Here is a 17,400-nt window from a genome sequence, read left to right on the forward strand (position 1 = left end):
CGTCAGGCGGTAGGTGAGGACGCCGTGACGCCTCTCTAGCCACTCCTCAAAGAGGGCTTACCGCTGCTATAACAGCGAGCCCAGCCCTCGGTTGCGACAGTCGTTGCTTCCATTCCGCCATGAGATCCCGCCGGAGCTCATCCCGCCACGCACTGATCTGACGTGGCAGCGGAGTTTCGCCCCGGCGATGCGCCTCCGCACGTAACCTATATACGTCCGCGAGCACTTTCGCCTCCAGATCCCACGGCGGTAATCCGGCAAGGAGGTTAGCCGCCTCCCCGGAGATTGTGCGGTACCCACGGATCATCCGAATGGCCATGACCCTCTGGGATGAAACCAGCGCGCGAGCTGGTCGTCGCCTTAAATTTGGTGCCCACACCGGGGCCCCATAGAGGGCCATGGACCGCACAATCCCCGCGTACAACCTCCGGCAGGAGGCGTTTGGTCCCCCGAGGTTGGGTAGGAGCCGCTTTAGAGCAGCCCCCGTTCGTTCCAACTTGGGAGCCAAACGTCGGAAATGTTCCTCGAATTTCCACCGACTGTCGAGGACGAGTCCCAGGTACTTCATCGTCACCTCGATGCCGATGGAAACCCCTCCTGCCATGATCTGGAACCCACCCGGAGGTGGCGCATTCCCGCGGCCATAAAAACACATGGCCTCGGACTTATGAAGTGCCACCTCGAGTCCCAGCTGCCGGATCCTTGCAACGACTATCGCAACCGCTCTCGTCATCAAGTCGGCCGCCACCTGGTGCGACCTCCCGTGTGCTAGTACTAGCGTATCGTCAGCGTAGCAAACCACGCTGACGCCGCTCGGGAGGTCGGTGCGCAGCACCCAGTCGTAGCCTATGTTCCACAGGAGCGGTCCCAGGACAGATCCTTGTGGAACACAGCGTGACATCTCTCGCCGGTTCCACTCACCTCGGTGACCGGGGTAGATGACGGATCTGTCCGTCAGATAATCCTCGACTATACGACGGAGATAGGTAGGCACCCGATGATACCGTAGTGCCTCCAAAATGCAGCTCCAGGGCAGAGAGTTGAAGGCGTTGGCGATGTCCAAAGACACCGCCACGACGACCTTACCCCTGGACACTGCAGACCCCGTCGTAAGGTCCCTCACGCGCATGATGGCGTCCACCGTGGAGCGCCCTCTGCGGAAGCCGAACTGGCCGTCCGCGAGGTCCGGCCCTGTTCCCGTCAGGTGCGCGACGAGGCGGTTTGAAATTATTCTTTCAAACAGTTTTCCCACCTCGTCGAGTAGCACGATGGGCCGGTACGCGGACGGAGAGTCCGCAGGGCGCCCCGGCTTCTTCACAAGGACCAGTTTACCCACCTTCCATGATAGCGGGAACTGGCCCCTCTCCAAACATGCGCTGAAGAGACCAATTAGTCGAGGTCTGAGAGTCTCCGAAGCCAGGACCCACGCCTTGCCAGGCAATCCGTCGGGTCCCGGGGCGGTGTTCTTGGCGCCCATCCGGCGCACCGCCACTCTCAGCTCTGCCTCGGTCACTTCTGGTGCTGTGTCATCGTCGTCGTCGCTGTGGCCCGCATCGGGCACCGCAGGGGGCGGAGTCATGCACGGAGGGATGTAGCCCCTCTGTGATTGGGGGAACAAGGTGGTGACCACCTCCTCTACAACCTCTGGCCGGAGACTCTGTGTCAGCGGGGGAGCCTGTGTGCGGAGCTTGTCACGCACCATTAGGTAAGGGCGTCCCCACGGGTCTCTGTCCAGAGTCTCCAGCATCTCCTGGCGGGCCTGGTTTTTGGCCCGCCGGATTTCCGTTTTTAGGGCGTCTTTCGCCGCCTTGTACCCCTCATATAACTCCGCCTCTCTAGCTTCCGCGTCCGGTGGACGGATACGAAGCCTGCGGTGCCTAGTGTACTGGCGTCGCGCAGCAACACACGCACTGCGCAGAGCAGCCAGCTCTTGCGACCACCAGTACATCTGGCGCTTCCGCTGTCCTGGACGGACCCGGGGCATCGCCACGTCACAAATCCTGTACATGGCGTCCTGGAGCCACCGTGCCTCCTCGTTAATGTCGGCAGGCCTGTCCGGTGGTATCACCCAGGCCTGCACGATGGCGGCTTCCAGGAATAGCTCCCGGTCCAGTTGCCTCAGCGCCCAACGCGGGCCACATGGGGCCTGTCTGACCGGTGGGTCCGCGGACTCAGCGGAAACATCGAACCGGATGTACCGGTGATCGGAATATGTCTCCACCTCCTCCATGACACACCAGTCGACGACACGCGGTGACAGAGCGGGGCTCGCGAACGAAATATCCACAACCGATTCACCCTGCATCCGCACACACGTGGGGACAGAACCCCGGTTCAGGACGACTAGGCCTGTCTCCAGAGCCCAGTCTTCCACCATCCTACCCCGCGTGTCAGTGATCCGGGAACCCCAAGCCAGATTCTTGGCATTGAAGTCCCCGAGGACAAGCACGGGGAGGGAGTAGGATTCAGCCTGCGTTTGCAATGTAAGCGGAAAAAATGTAATTATTTGCGACATCACATTAGAAACCTCAAAAATAACAGTATTTGTCCACTATTTAATGGATGATATCTATACATATAATAAAATCGTAGAAAAGTGCTGTCTGTACATTGAAAATAAAAATAAAAAAAATAATGGGTTATTGTTATGTCGATGTCGAACCCAAAAATGTAATTAACTTTTTTTTTGTCTGTTTGTCTGTTCGTCTGTGCGCGCTAATCTCAGAAACGGCTGATCCGAGTTGGATGCGGTTTTCACGAATATATTGTGGGATGCTTAAATTTACATTTAGTGTTTGTTTCATGTCAATCGGTTCATAAATAAAAAAGTTATGTCAAATTAAAGAATCACGTCGAACATTCTATGCTTATACCATTAATCTCCGCAACTATTTGACGGATTTGGTTGAAATTTGGTACAGATATAGTTTAGAACCTTAGAAAGGACATAGATATATTTTTATTTCAAAAATCAAAAAATAAAAATAAGAAATAAATTATTTATAAATAATTCTATGTCGATCGTTACACGACTTCGGTTCATGTTATTGTTTTAATTTATCGAAAAAAAGTAAATAAATAGTAAAAAGGTATGAAAAAAATAATATCAATATAATAAAACATTTAGTACAAAGAAAATGCTCTAACGGAGTATAGATAATTCTATGTCGATCGTTACACGACTTCGGTTCATGTTATTGTTTTAATTCATCGAAAAAAAGTAAATAAATAGTAAAAAGGTATGAAAAAAATAATATCAATATAATTAAACTTTTAGTACAAAGAAAATGCCCGAACGGAGTATAAATAAATAATCCAAGTTGTCTTTATCCTCGATACATGGCGTTGGGATCGAAATAGATCGCGCTATGGTTTCGTTACATTCATTTGGTTGGGTATCGGCCGAGCGCTTCGGTACTATCGTAGAAAAAGTGTATTATCAGTCGTATGATTATTTGTCTGTAGTGGTCCTGCTGTTTCGTATATTCTAAATTGGTTTCGTTGTATTTGTCAATTAATAAGTTTATTTGTTGGGTTTTCCTGGTTTTTTGGTTAAACTATTTAACGTAGGTTTAGTTTGATATCGATTATTAGTAGTTACTGTAGTTAGTTTTTTTAATAAAATTGTAAGTCTAATTTATAAATTAATTAGATTAGATTTAAGTCGTTTCTTTTAAATTATTTAGTTTAAGCTTGGTTATTATAGCATAGAGGATAGGTTGTAATATAGTTTCTTTTTTAATTGTTATAAATTCGTAATTCGTAGCTTTCTTTAGTTTTAAGTTAGTTTAAGTCCGTTTTTAAACTATTTTTTCAATGCCCTAAGTGAGTATACATCTATTAAATTCAAACGCAGAGCTCATTATGTTGATTTTTGAAGAGTTCCCTGGAATATCTTCCACATCTCATTTTTGAAGAGATCCCGCGATATCGGGAACTATGTGGTTAAAACCAAAAATTTGCCGGAAGTCACTATTCCACGCGAACGAAGTCGCGGGCAAAATTATTGAAAATATAGAAGAAATAAATAGCAGGGGGTGTTACTGGATCGATACCAAGCCCAAATATGTGATTAATTTTTTTTTGTCTGTCTGTCTATATATGTTCAGGCATCACGTGAAAACTAACTGTTCGATTTCGATGATATTTATAAGATATCATTGTCAGAGTTACTCAAAATGCAGAAATAAAACATCCACGCGAAGACTGACATCCACGCGGACGGAGTCGCGGGCAGAAACTAGTAATACATAAAAACCTTCCTCATGAGTTACTCTATCTATTACAAAAAACCGCATCAAAACTCGTTGCGTAGTTTTAAAGATTTAAGCGTTCATAGGGACATACAACACACATGACAGAAAAAGCGACTTTGTTTTATACTATGTAGTGATTACTATGACAAAATAGACATTAAAATTCTAGATTATTTTAGAGGAAGTTTTCCAGATGTATGTTAACTGTATAAGAAACTAGATATGCAATAAATAATTTTTCGTTTTTGTTATAAAAAAAAACTGAGTTCATTGTGAACGGAATAAAGCTAAAAGTGTTAATGTTTTTTATGGTTATTTTATTTAAGAGAGTGTGATATATACCACCTTTTCTAAATAGTTATGTTAATTTAATTAAATTAAACAGTCTAGAATAGAAATTATGCATGAACGGTAGCTTTATAATTATTACGATCTAGGAAAGAGAAATAAATGGAATTTTATTATATACTTTTACCCAAAAAGCCATTCCCCTGAATGGCTTTTTGGCGGTTAGGAATTTAAGGGTGGTTGGGGAATTGGGGATTGGGAAGAGGGGTAATTAGGCCTCCAGTAACCTTACTCACGCAACGAAACACAACGCAAGCGTTGTTTCACGTCGATTGTCTGTGAGGCCGTGGTATCACTCCGGTCGAACCGGCCCATTCGTGCTGAAGCATGGCTCTCCCATAATTATATCTGTTGTTGACATTGTAAGGTTATTGACAGCAAACTCGTCACATTAATGGCAGTACGTTTGTGACCTGACCTCGGACATGACTACTGGGCTTAGGATTAGTTTTTTCCTAATGCAATGTTCCGTTGTTTTACATAGAACTAGACGGCTTAACGGTGTAATAGTTGACAAGTTGCTAAGGAAAAGTATAACTAGGTAGTAAGTGTATAGAGATTACAATTTACAAGTATGATTCTCAATCCTCCCCAATAATAGGGTACCGTAGTAGATGGGGTATAAACATTAAATACTAATTAGTCCGTCAGTAAGATTACACGTTAAGTGTATGAAAAGCTTTAGGATACTACCTTAAATACTTCATGGGAATGTCATGGGTTATTAATGATGGTGATGACATCCCCATAATTTCAAAGTTACTTTTGATCTTTAAATCGTATGTCGTATGATATATTTTAACATCAATACAAAAAGGTGGTAAGTGCGCTGCCAGCACGCTTGCAGCTTTTTGTATTGTGTCCCAAAAAAAAAACGACCATGACCATTATTATCATACTTTTCTAGATTTTATGAAACGTTACACTTAGGTAAAGTTTTGTGTGTCTAACTAATTAAGTACATATTTATATATTGCTAATTAAAAAAAAACTGTCATTCATTTTTTTCTAGTATAACAATAGAGACCCGTTATATTCTTCTACCTAATAGCTATAGAAATTCACACTAGAGTGTGTATTTGGAAAGCTTTATTAATACATAGATATCGTTAAATGTTTTATCTCGGATACCGTTGTATCTATTAGCTATTATTTCCTGACTTATCTGTAGAAATATAATAAAGTTGACAAGTTTGTTTTTTATACAACAGAGGTGGCTAACACCTGCTTAGTAACTAAATATTAAATATTCATTGATTCGAACCAATTAATGAATGCGCTCTTTCTACGAAGAACTCACCGCTAAAATGACTTTAGTTCTTGTCCCGCAAGTATTCTAGTTTTGCATCCTGCCCGATGATAAGCAGATCGTATAGCTTATCATTATCTGCAACACCAAATGTGCTGCTTTTTTGGACATTTCATCTCTTGAATATTTAATAGTGTAAGACGAGTTGGTGTGTGATTGTAACGATGGACTTGACTTTAGGTTACTTATTTTTGTCCTTCAATCATCATCAATCATCCACCAAATAAACCTCATCATCATCAGCTGGAAGACGTCTTTCACGTTGAACGACAACTCGCCATCTGCATCTCGCAACTCTGACGATATCGTCGGTCCACCTAGTAGGAAGTCTGTCCTCGCTATGTCTTTCCTTCCTCGCACGATTCGCAATCGCCACTCGATCACCTTCCTGGCCCAGCGGCCATCAGTCTTTCAAACGACGTGATCTACCCATTGCCACTTCAGTTTGCAGATTTTTAGAGGTATATCTGTAATTTTGGTTCTTTTAAGAATTTATATATTTCGGATTTTGTCCAAGCATAGCTCTCTCCAAATAAATCTAGTTTATTAAATTCTATCAGACTTCTATGACTTAGCAACCACCCACTCTCCTAATATATTTCTTGTTTAAAATTAAAATACCTAAGTTTTCACCCACATAATTTATTAGCGCTAGATTTTATTATGCAGTGAACATGGACTTAAGTGGCATCTATCTAAGCTATTATATGTAGATAGCTCTGAAGCTACTGAACTCTGTAGTTTAGATATTTACAGTTTTATTCATAAATAACCGATAAATCTTACTTCTAACATTATAAATGTGAAAGATTGTTAGTTCGTGTGTATGTTTGTTACTTATCACGTCAGCGATGGCTGAAGCGATGCGGATGAAATTAAGAACAATGGTTGATTGTGGCCTGGAATAACACATAAGCTTTTTAGTCTAAGAAACCGCGGTTGAAGGTGCTGGTAGAAGTTAGTCTAATAAAGTTGTTGGAATTATTTTAGAAATTAAGTTTATTCAAATGTTAGTCATCTTTTATCTGAGAATACAAAGTCTAGTCTATTACTACCAATGCTTTCTTAAGAGAAAGGCTTTGTTCAGTAAAGAACGTATGCAACTGATGATAACACAACAAATCTTAGAGTAAATATGTTAGCATTCACTATGAGTGCCTGGGTCTAGCTTGCCCAAGTCGGGTTTTTTAATTTCAAAATCACCAAGGTTACACGATTCCTAAAATTTTACCCAATATTTGACCATTCAGTATAGATTTACCTCTTGCTAACTTATAATTGAAAATAATATTATTTACCTAATTCTTTTTATTGTGATGGCTATTTGACTGAAATTTTTGACTTACTTGACCTTCATGCTTGACTTCGTTTTGAATTTGAACACCAGGTAATACATACATATTATTCGGTTGTTTTAATGTATAAGATTAAATTTATATATTATGTGCTACCACCATCCCAATGTTTCCTTTTTAAGGAATAGAGAAACTTTAGTAAAGTTTCCTAAGAAAAGGAGGATCCTCTTACCAGCTGAAGTTATCGTGCCTGGTGGACTTTCTGCCCTTAATGTATAGGAGGGAGTATACAAATGAAATAAATGACACAAAGTATAGTATACAGAGCAGGCATATACACAAACCATATTAGCCAATTTTTTTGAAAAATAAAAAAACTTTTTTAGAGTCGATAGCTGCGTAACTGTGGCTATCTATTATTGCACATTATAATTTCGCAAATCACTTAGTATTAAAAAACTCACAATAATTGCTTAATTATAATTATCGTATTATGCAATTATGCATGTATAACCATGCATCGAGAACAAGGCCATCTTTCCGGGTTTTCCAAAAAGTAAAGTTAATTAAAGGCGTGGCTCTAAAAGACCACAGAATGAACCTTGACTGTAGAAACACATTGCGACACTTTTATTACTCACTCGAGGTACGGTCAAGTTCATATTTTATGATGTTTATACTAAGAGTACTATAATTCTTGTCTTACTGTAGTATGTATATGCAACGTCATGCCTTTTATCCGCGAAGAGATAGGCAGAAGTACATATTATGGCACGTAATTCCGCTATTGTATAATTTACACCCACTTTTCACCATTTGTGTTATAAGTCCCATGTAATAGGGAGTGTGCCTATTGCCACATAATGGGCACAATTCCAAACTCCGTGCTACTACTGAGAAATTTTTGAAAAACCGAAAAAAAACCAGTAATACTTTGTCCGACCCGGGAATCGAGTCGCCTTGCGACCACTCGACGAACGAGACAGTCTTTAGGTTTTGATAGGTATGAACTAAATATTTTATGTTACGTAGGTATTATGTATTTGTGAAAAGTTGGTGTTATGTGCACCTCAGCTTACCCCTTCGGGGATATATGAATTTAAGTTTGAGCTTGAAGTAAATTTTATTATTTCCTTTTAAAGCTTCTACGGACAATAAATGACAGTTGAAACAAAACTTTTAACAATATAATATTTATACTTATATAATATCCCATCAAAAACATCCTGTAAAAAACCCAAGTCTCGCAGCTCAGTCTTTCTACCGTCAAAAGTTGTGAGATCCATGTAATACCAAGTCGGTTAATCTATTTAGTGTCTACTTGAAGGACCTTCTGTCTTAAGTTATTACATAAGTTATTATCATGCCAATATTAAAAATAATTAACGTTTTAAACAAATAGATCGACTTGGACATCGCTTGATTTGATTATTAGTATGTATCACACTACACAGCACGACGGGCCAGCGACCAACAGGAACGAGAGTTTCAATCGCGTGAGGCGCGAGAGACTAAAGAATCTAATATAATATTGTAATATTCATTTTGTTTTCATGCGATGTCCAAGTCGATCTATTTGTTTAAAACGTTAAATATTTTTAATATTGGCATGCTAATAACTTATGTAATAACTTAAGACAGATGGTCCTTCAAGTAGACACTAAATAGATTAACCGACTTGGTATTACATGGATCTCACAACTTTTGACGGTAGAAAGACTGAGCTGCGAGACTTGGGTTTTTTACAGGATGTTTTTGATGGGATCTCACTTCTTTTTGTAGAGCCTTTCTTTTTGATACCATCTACTTCTAACGAATTTTGTTAAAGGTCTTATGATATTTTCTTATTTTTATATGTAGTCTTCCTCAACCACCAACTGCATAAATAACTTTGTAATCCCATATATTTATATGGGATTACAAAGTTATTTATGCAGTTGGTGTATTTGGAAAACTGGACCGAAATTACAAAATATTTAAGTTTTCCCATGATTAAGACACTAAACTCTATATGTATTCCAAATATGAAGCTTCTAAGTCTGCTAGAAGTGCCTTGGACTTTTGATGATCGGTGAGTCAGTGAGTGACAAAATTTAGAAACTTTAACAAGTTGTCATTCTTAAACTACTGGTTCAAATTGACTGAAATTTTAAATATTCCGTGTTTATACAATGCCGGATTAGTTACTGAAGATTCAGGTTTCTTGCTTTATCCACAACCGAATTATAGGGGGTCGAAAAAGGCCCGAATTGCTTCGAGAAAAGGATGGTACGGCCGTGCCGCTTTTTTTGCTCGACTTGGCGGGCACTGCCGTGCCCCCAGATTCAATATTTGAAAATAATATTCCAAGACAATATTATCAACGAATAATAATATAATCTATAAATCATGACTATCGATAGAAAAAGAAATCCGACTAATTAAATAAAAACATTTATCAAAAATATTGTCTTAAGAGAATATACATAATTATTTTTCTCATAAATAATTATTTTATAATAAACACATAATTATTAATGTATAAATTAACTAAGACAAAATTGAATTGATTTTATATTAATATTTAATTTCTTTGCGATAGATCATACTAATCAAATATGAACTTAAACCGTTAGTTGATCTAAATTCAACCACATTATGTATCTATCTTCCTATAAACTAGTTTCTACCAACGACTTCACTCGCGTTCCCTGAATAAAGAGTAGTCTAATTTTAAAAGAGGAGAAATATACCTATTTATGACAAAATGAACACATGACAAAACAATTTATGTGATTGTAATTTTGTCTCACGCTTATTTATGTATTTCTGGTAAATTTTTGATAAGAAAGAATATTTTTTTAGTTAATAAAACAAATATTGCTTGCCAACGAAAAGAAAAAAATGCATGCAATTCGAGCAGAATCGTTCGGATTTAATTTCTTACACTTGTTTGAGAATTCGCTTCTCTCTAAACACGTTTGACAAAAAACATTATAACAGTAGTCATACAAAATTACGGCACAATTTATTGCATTAAATCCTTTTTATTCTAATAACTCAATAAATAACCAGTTTTCACTGCTCCCTTGTATGGCAAAAAACAATAAATAACATACTTACATTCATTTAGCAGTCTGGTGACACACAGATTTCTAATTTATTGTTAAAACTGTAATTTATAGAATCAAAATCATATTTCTCTTTATAAATTAAAAAAAACGAAGACTCATGAGTTTGAGAATTTAAATAATTCGATCTAATAGATACATTTTAATAACAAAATAATCGAGAAACCAGAATGTCATAGTCTATTTTAAAAGAGTCAAATAAATTTTGACTCGGGCTCCACCCCTTTTTGTAAGTAATTTATTGCGAACTTTCTTTAGTTACCTATTATCGGGTCCGAAATTTTTAATATTTTATTATTCAAAAATGTTGTGCAGATAAGAGCAAAAACGGACACGAAAATAAAAAAGTTTTTATTTTTGAGGGTTTAAAATATTCGAATGTCTCCCATCGCCGAGAATGACTTGACTTCCTTATCCAATCTAACGATACGTGCAGGAAACTTGAAGAGTTGAATGGAATAATTACTATGTTAACGGCTTATATGTAACTGTTTGATGAGGAACTCGACTAGTTTTAAGCCATGCTGGAGGCTCATATTCAAAAATAGAATGCTGCTCATGAAAAGCCTCCTGAGTATTCCTTATTGTTTTCGAGGAACTCTCGATTGCTTTCGAGGTTCGCTCGATTGATTTCGAGGAACGCTCGATTGTTTTCGAGGATCGCTCGATGGTTTTCGAGGATTGCTCGATTAATTTCGAGGTTCGCTCGATTGTTTTCGAGGAACGCCCGTTTAATTTCGAGGATCGCTCGATAGTTTTCGAGGAAAGCCCGACTGTTTTCGAGTAATGCCCGATTAATTTCGAGGATTACTCGATAGTTTTCGAGTAACGCTCGACTGATTTCGAGGACTGTTTGATAGTTTTCGAAGATCGCTCGATAGTTTTCGAGGATCGCTCGATGGTTTTCGTGTAGCGCTCGATTGTTTTCGAGGAATGCCCGATTGTTTTCGAGGAATGCCCGATTGATTTCGAAGAATGCCCGATTAATTTCGAGGATTACTCGATAGATTTCGAGGAACGCTCGATTGATTTCGAGGTTCGCTCGATAGCTTTCGAGGAAGTCTCGATTGCTTTCGAGAACTGCTCGATAGCTTTCGAGGACCGCTTGATAGCTTTCGAGTAACTCTCGATTGTTTTCGAGGAACACGCGATAGTTTTCGAGGATCGCTCGATGGTTTTCGAGTAACGCTCGATTGTTTTCGAGGAATGCCCGATTGTTTTCGAGAAATGCCCGATTAATTTCGAGTATAGTTTGAATGATTTCGAGGATAGCTCGATTGATTTCGAGGATCGCTCGACTGTTTTTAAGGACCGCTTGATAGTTTTCGAGGAACGCTCGATTGTTATCGAGGAATGCTCGATTTATTTCGAGGAACACTCGATTGATTACGAGGATTGCTTGATAGCTTTCGAGTATCGCTCGATAGCTTTCGAGTAACTCTCGATAGCGTTCGAGGACCGCTCGATAGTTTTCGAGTAACGCTCGATTGTTTTCGAGGATCGCCCGATTGTTTTCGAGGAACGCCCGAATAATTTCGAGTATAGCTTGAATGATTTCGAGGATAGCTCGATTGATTTCGAGGATCGCTCGACTGTTTTTAAGGACCGCTTGATAGTTTTCGAGGAACGCTCGATTGTTATCGAGGAATGCTCGATTTATTTCGAGGATCGCTCGATTGTTTTGGAGGAAATTGTAGCAGCAGAAAGCCAACCGCATGTGTCCTCACTAAGTCTTTATATTTAGAATGGGTCCCAACTGCTTCAATTTAACAATGACTTTCTCTTCTTTTAGGGTTTTTCATTTTCATATTATACACGGTGTAACAAAAAGGGGGTATACATATCAAGTGCACGGTTTCTAGATAACATAACAAACGATACGGGAAGGGTTTTTTAAACTCATGTTTTTATGGTACCAAGTTATGAATTTTTCCAATCGCGCCGCCGCGCGAATCAAAATTAGGTAGACAGGTACTAGGCGATCAGATTGACAGAAGAAATGTTTCGTAATATTAGCGAGTGATCCCTGTAGTGTTGTGACACGTTTGTATGATTTGAAATCAAGAACCATGCGATATCAATTATTTGGTACTATTTTTTTTTAAACGTATTTTAAGCTGAAACTTTGTCTAGAGATTCTATTCAACCTGTATTCATCAGGGCTTCTTGATGTATATGGGTATTTTGTTATATATAAAGAAACGCAGTCGGGTTTTTTAGTTTTTTAAATTACGTTTTTTTATTATTTTGATATATCCAGTGTCACTCTCATAGGAAATACGAATCTAACGACACCTCTCAAGCCAAAATCCATCAAGTCATTTAGGCTGCAGAGCGTGCCAAACAATTATACATACATACTCTCGAAAAACATAACCCTCCTTCTGGCGCAGTCGGGTAAAAAGCGTATTTCATTTTAAAAGGCCGGCAACGCACCTCCTCTGGTGTAGCGGGTGTTCATGGGCGGCGCTGATCGCTTGCCATCGGGTGATCCATCTGCTGGTTTGCCTTCTCTTCTATTTTATAAAAACAAAACTCTGCGATTGCAACCATTGGAGTTAAGTGTGTTTTAAGTGTGGGAGAGCCATGCTTCGGCACGAATGGGCCGGCTCGATCGGAGTAATATCACGGCCTCACAGAAAACCGACGTGAAACAACGCTTGCGTTGTGTTTCGTTGTGTGAGTGAGGTTACCGGAGGCCCAATTCCCCCCTTCTCAATCTTCCCCATTCCGGTTCCCGAACAACAACCCTTAAATTCCTAACTCCCAAAAAGCCGGCAACGCTCTTGTAACACCTCTGGTGTTTCAAGTGTCCATGGGCGGCGGCGATTGCTTACCACCATCAGGTAATACGTCTGGTCGATTACCGGCGTGTTTCATAAAAAAAGTTATCACCTTCTTTGAATGATGAGCTCCTAAAATATTATTTGCCATGACCATTCAAAATCCTGCCCTAATTCAAATTATTAACGCATAAAATCGTGACGCAAACTCGTTTAGAAATGGCTCATATTTTTAGTGAGTCAATTAAGATTATTATCCATTTTGGCAGTTCATAAAATGCGAAAGAAGTTATGTGTATAGCAAATTACTTTTTGTGTGCTAACCGCCTATAATAAAGCCGTTAAAATAAATTACATGGTGCCTATACATGTATAAATATAATTTATTTTTGAACTCATAATTATAGTTTTGGTTAAAAGAAAGTTTAAAGTTTATTGTGACCACTTTCTTAATTTCATCAAGATATTAAATTTATAATTGGCTAATGTTAAACTGTACCTTTATGTATTTTTATAAACTTTTACTTTGACCGATTACAATTCATACAGCTCGCTGGTCGATAAGTGGTGCAAATATACAGTTTTTTTTATTCATTTATTAAATGATAAATGATAAATGATATTTATTTTGCAAATAGGTTATAAAATAACACTTTTACACGTCAATCTCTTAAATAACTAGATGAGGCCGGCATTTCCTATCCGACTACTCTGAGAAGAAATGCCGAAACAAACTCAGAGGTCATAGTCTCTTTTAAAGTCCAGACAAATCAATTAAAGATGTCGGAGAACCGTGCAAGTTGATTCTGTAGTGGTCTTTTGAGGAAAGAACCACAGCAGTTTGAGCGGACCTGTTCAGATGGCAGCACGCATGTGTCAGTTTACAATCAGCTCAGCTGACGGCTGTTGCTGAATGATCCGACGAACAACACCAACCAAAAGAACATTTGGGTAGGCCACACAAATGCTCAAACTGTCAGAATATAATTTACTAAAAATAAAATGACTAGCAAAAGTCTCACACGGTCCTCAAACTAACAATTTCTAAAGGAAATATAAAAATATAAAAGGAAAAAAATATATAAAACAATGTCAAATTAAGTTAATGTCAAATTGTATAAAAAATGTAACTATATGTTACAAACATGTCAGCAAGACCTGTGTGGACATTATAGCAGTTCATTCCCAAGCCTGACTATCCTCCAAGTAGTCTTTTATTTTATAAAAAGCTTTACTACAAAGTTTTTCTTTAATAACATTTTTAAATTTACCTAGGTTTAAACTTTGAATATGGCTGGGAACTTTATTGTAAAAGCGTATACATTGACATCTAAACGAACCGCTTATTTTCTTAAGTCTAGTAGTAGGAACAACATATTTATTTTTATTTCTAGTGTTGATATTGTGTATATCACTGTACTTTTTAAATAACTTTATGTTTTTATGAGCATACACTATATTTTCATAGATATATTGAGAGGCAACAGTCATTATATTAATTTCTTTAAATAGTTCCCTGAGAGAATGCCTCGGACTAAGATTATAAATTGATCGAATGGCTCGCTTCTGCAGCACAAAGACAGACTGAATGTCAGCAGCATTCCCCCACAGGAGAATACCATATGACATGATACTATGGAAATAACTAAAGTATACTAGACGCGCTGTATTTACATCAGTTAAATTTCTAATTTTTTTAACGGCATATGCTGCTGAGCTGAGCCTTTTCGACAACTTATCTATATGTGGGGCCCACTGTAGCTTAGCGTCTAGGGTTATACCTAAAAACATAGCTGAATCTACAGGGTCCAACTCCCCGCCCTTGATTAGCACGCTGGTTTTGACATGCCTAACATTTGGTGTTGTGAATTTAATGCATTTAGTTTTTGTTTCATTAAGTAGCAAGTTATTGGCACTAAACCAGCGTACTATTTTTGAGAGAGCACTATTTACATGATCACTGACTAATTGTCCACGTTTGAGTTTAAATAATAAAGAGGTATCATCAGCAAACAGTACTATCCCATGGTTATCCTTTACAAGGTAAGGTAAGTCATTAATATAAATAAGAAATAAAAACGGACCGAGAATTGACCCCTGCGGAACACCCATCCTAACAACAGACCCGGCAGAAATTTTCCCGTTAATCTCAACTCTCTGAATTCTATTACTCAAGTAAGAGATAAGTAGGTCCAGAGAGTTGCCCCGCACTCCATAATGGGATAGCTTCCTGATCAGTGTTTCATGAAGGACACAATCGAACGCCTTGGATAAATCACAAAAAACACCCAATGCGTCCCCTGAGTCCTCCCACGCGTCATATACTTGATTAAGAAGTTCAACACCGGCATCAGTTGTTGAACGACCCCTTGTAAATCCAAACTGGTTACCATGCAATAATTTATTTCTATTAAAAAATCTTTGCATCTGATTTAGAATAATTTTTTCAAAAATTTTACTGAATGTAGGTAGTACTGAAATAGGTCTAAAGTTAGTGGGGTCAGAAGTACTACCCGATTTAAATAACGGAGTTATTTTACTATTCTTCATGAGATCAGGAAACACACCACGATCAATACAGTTATTAAAAATTAAAGCTAATACAGGTGCCACAATAGTTATTACAGAGCTGGTAATGTACACAGAATTACCCCACAGGTCAGCAGTCTTTTTCTTATTCAAAGTATGGAACGTTTTAATTATATCTGTATAATCTATGTGTTCAAAATTGAAACTTGAATGGCAAGCTACAAAATTTTCTTTTAGTAAAGATTCTGCGATAGTGGGTGATGAATTCAAGGACCTGGTAGTGGAAACAGGAATGTCCGAAAAGAAGTTTTCAAATGCGGCTGCAACTTCAGCATCTGATTTAATTACATTATTATCAATTACCAGATTATATTCACTACTTCTCCTTTTAGATCTTCCTGCTTCACCATTAATAATACTCCAGGTCGCTTTAATTACATTGGAACTGTTTTTTATTTTAGAGCTCAAATATAGTGATTTAGCAATAGAGCAAACTTTTTTAAACAATTTAGAATACTTCTTTACATATTCATTAAATTCAATAGTGTTTATAAATATCCTCTCGTTATAAAGCTCAATGATTGCTTACAGTTGTATCTTTTTGGTTATACATAAGTACTTTGTCTCAAGGAGAAAACCTATAGAAACTAGCGACTGCCTACGATCTTTGTTGTATATCTACTTTGTAGTTTCATCGCGTTCATACATCTGAAGTTGAACAGAAAAATGCTTCACTCTTAATCAGCAAGTTTGCATAAAAACATGAGCCTATAGCCAAATACCATTTAGGGCTTGTCTAAAAATAGAATAGAAAACTAAATTGTATGGGATTGACGTAAATTTTTAAACTTGTCAGTGTCATCCCCATACATTGAATTTTCTACTCTCTCTGTAAGCCCTAAAGTGGTATTTGGCTAGAGACTCCGATGATTTTGAAAAATCGTTCCACCGAAAATTCTATTAATACTGTTAGGAGTTAACATGATGAAGCCTAAATTCGAGACATTTGTAATTGGTCACTATGATCTTTCTTTTATTAGACTTAGCAACAGGTGCAATTTTTTCACAAAATAAACTTAAAGCTATTGGTAGCAATTGACACGATTTCATTCCTCAATCTTGCATAGAAACGCTATTCGTATCTACCTAAGATCAAAATTAAATAAATCCATTTCTAGACTACTAAGAAAATATAATAATATAAATCTGTTCAAATTAGGAAGAAATGCTAAATAATATAAAAAAACTTGTCGTACTAAACGAATGCCGTTCTATCATCGTAAAATATCCAATTTTCGAATCTCAGGCATAAATTAGCGCCTTATAAATTTTGGAACAACAAACACAATATTAATTTATTATGAGTTAAGAAATTGTAGCAAAGTAAAAATAGATAGTTTTTATTTCAATCGGGAAATACGAGATTTTTGTGGTATTAAACGGTAAACGAGCAGACGGATCACCTGATGGTAAGCAATTGCCGCCGCCCGTGGACATCCGAAACATAAGAGACATTAAAAGTGCGTTCTAGACCTTTTGAGGTTTAAGAATCGGGGATTGGTTGATGATAAAAACCAGCCAAGTACAAGTCGGTCTAGTGCAATCGATTTTCGTATTTTAATCTGCAAAAACACCATAAAATAGCGAAATAATTAAGAATACTCAAGGGCTTGACAGCCATAGTAATAATAAATTAATAGCACTAATTAACATAAGAGTCACTTGACAAGGAAATCGTCATACAGCGTCATACAAGCAAAATCGCAACAC

Source organism: Spodoptera frugiperda, chromosome 15, assembly GCF_023101765.2.
Source record: "Spodoptera frugiperda isolate SF20-4 chromosome 15, AGI-APGP_CSIRO_Sfru_2.0, whole genome shotgun sequence".
Lineage (NCBI taxonomy): Eukaryota > Metazoa > Arthropoda > Insecta > Lepidoptera > Noctuidae > Spodoptera > Spodoptera frugiperda.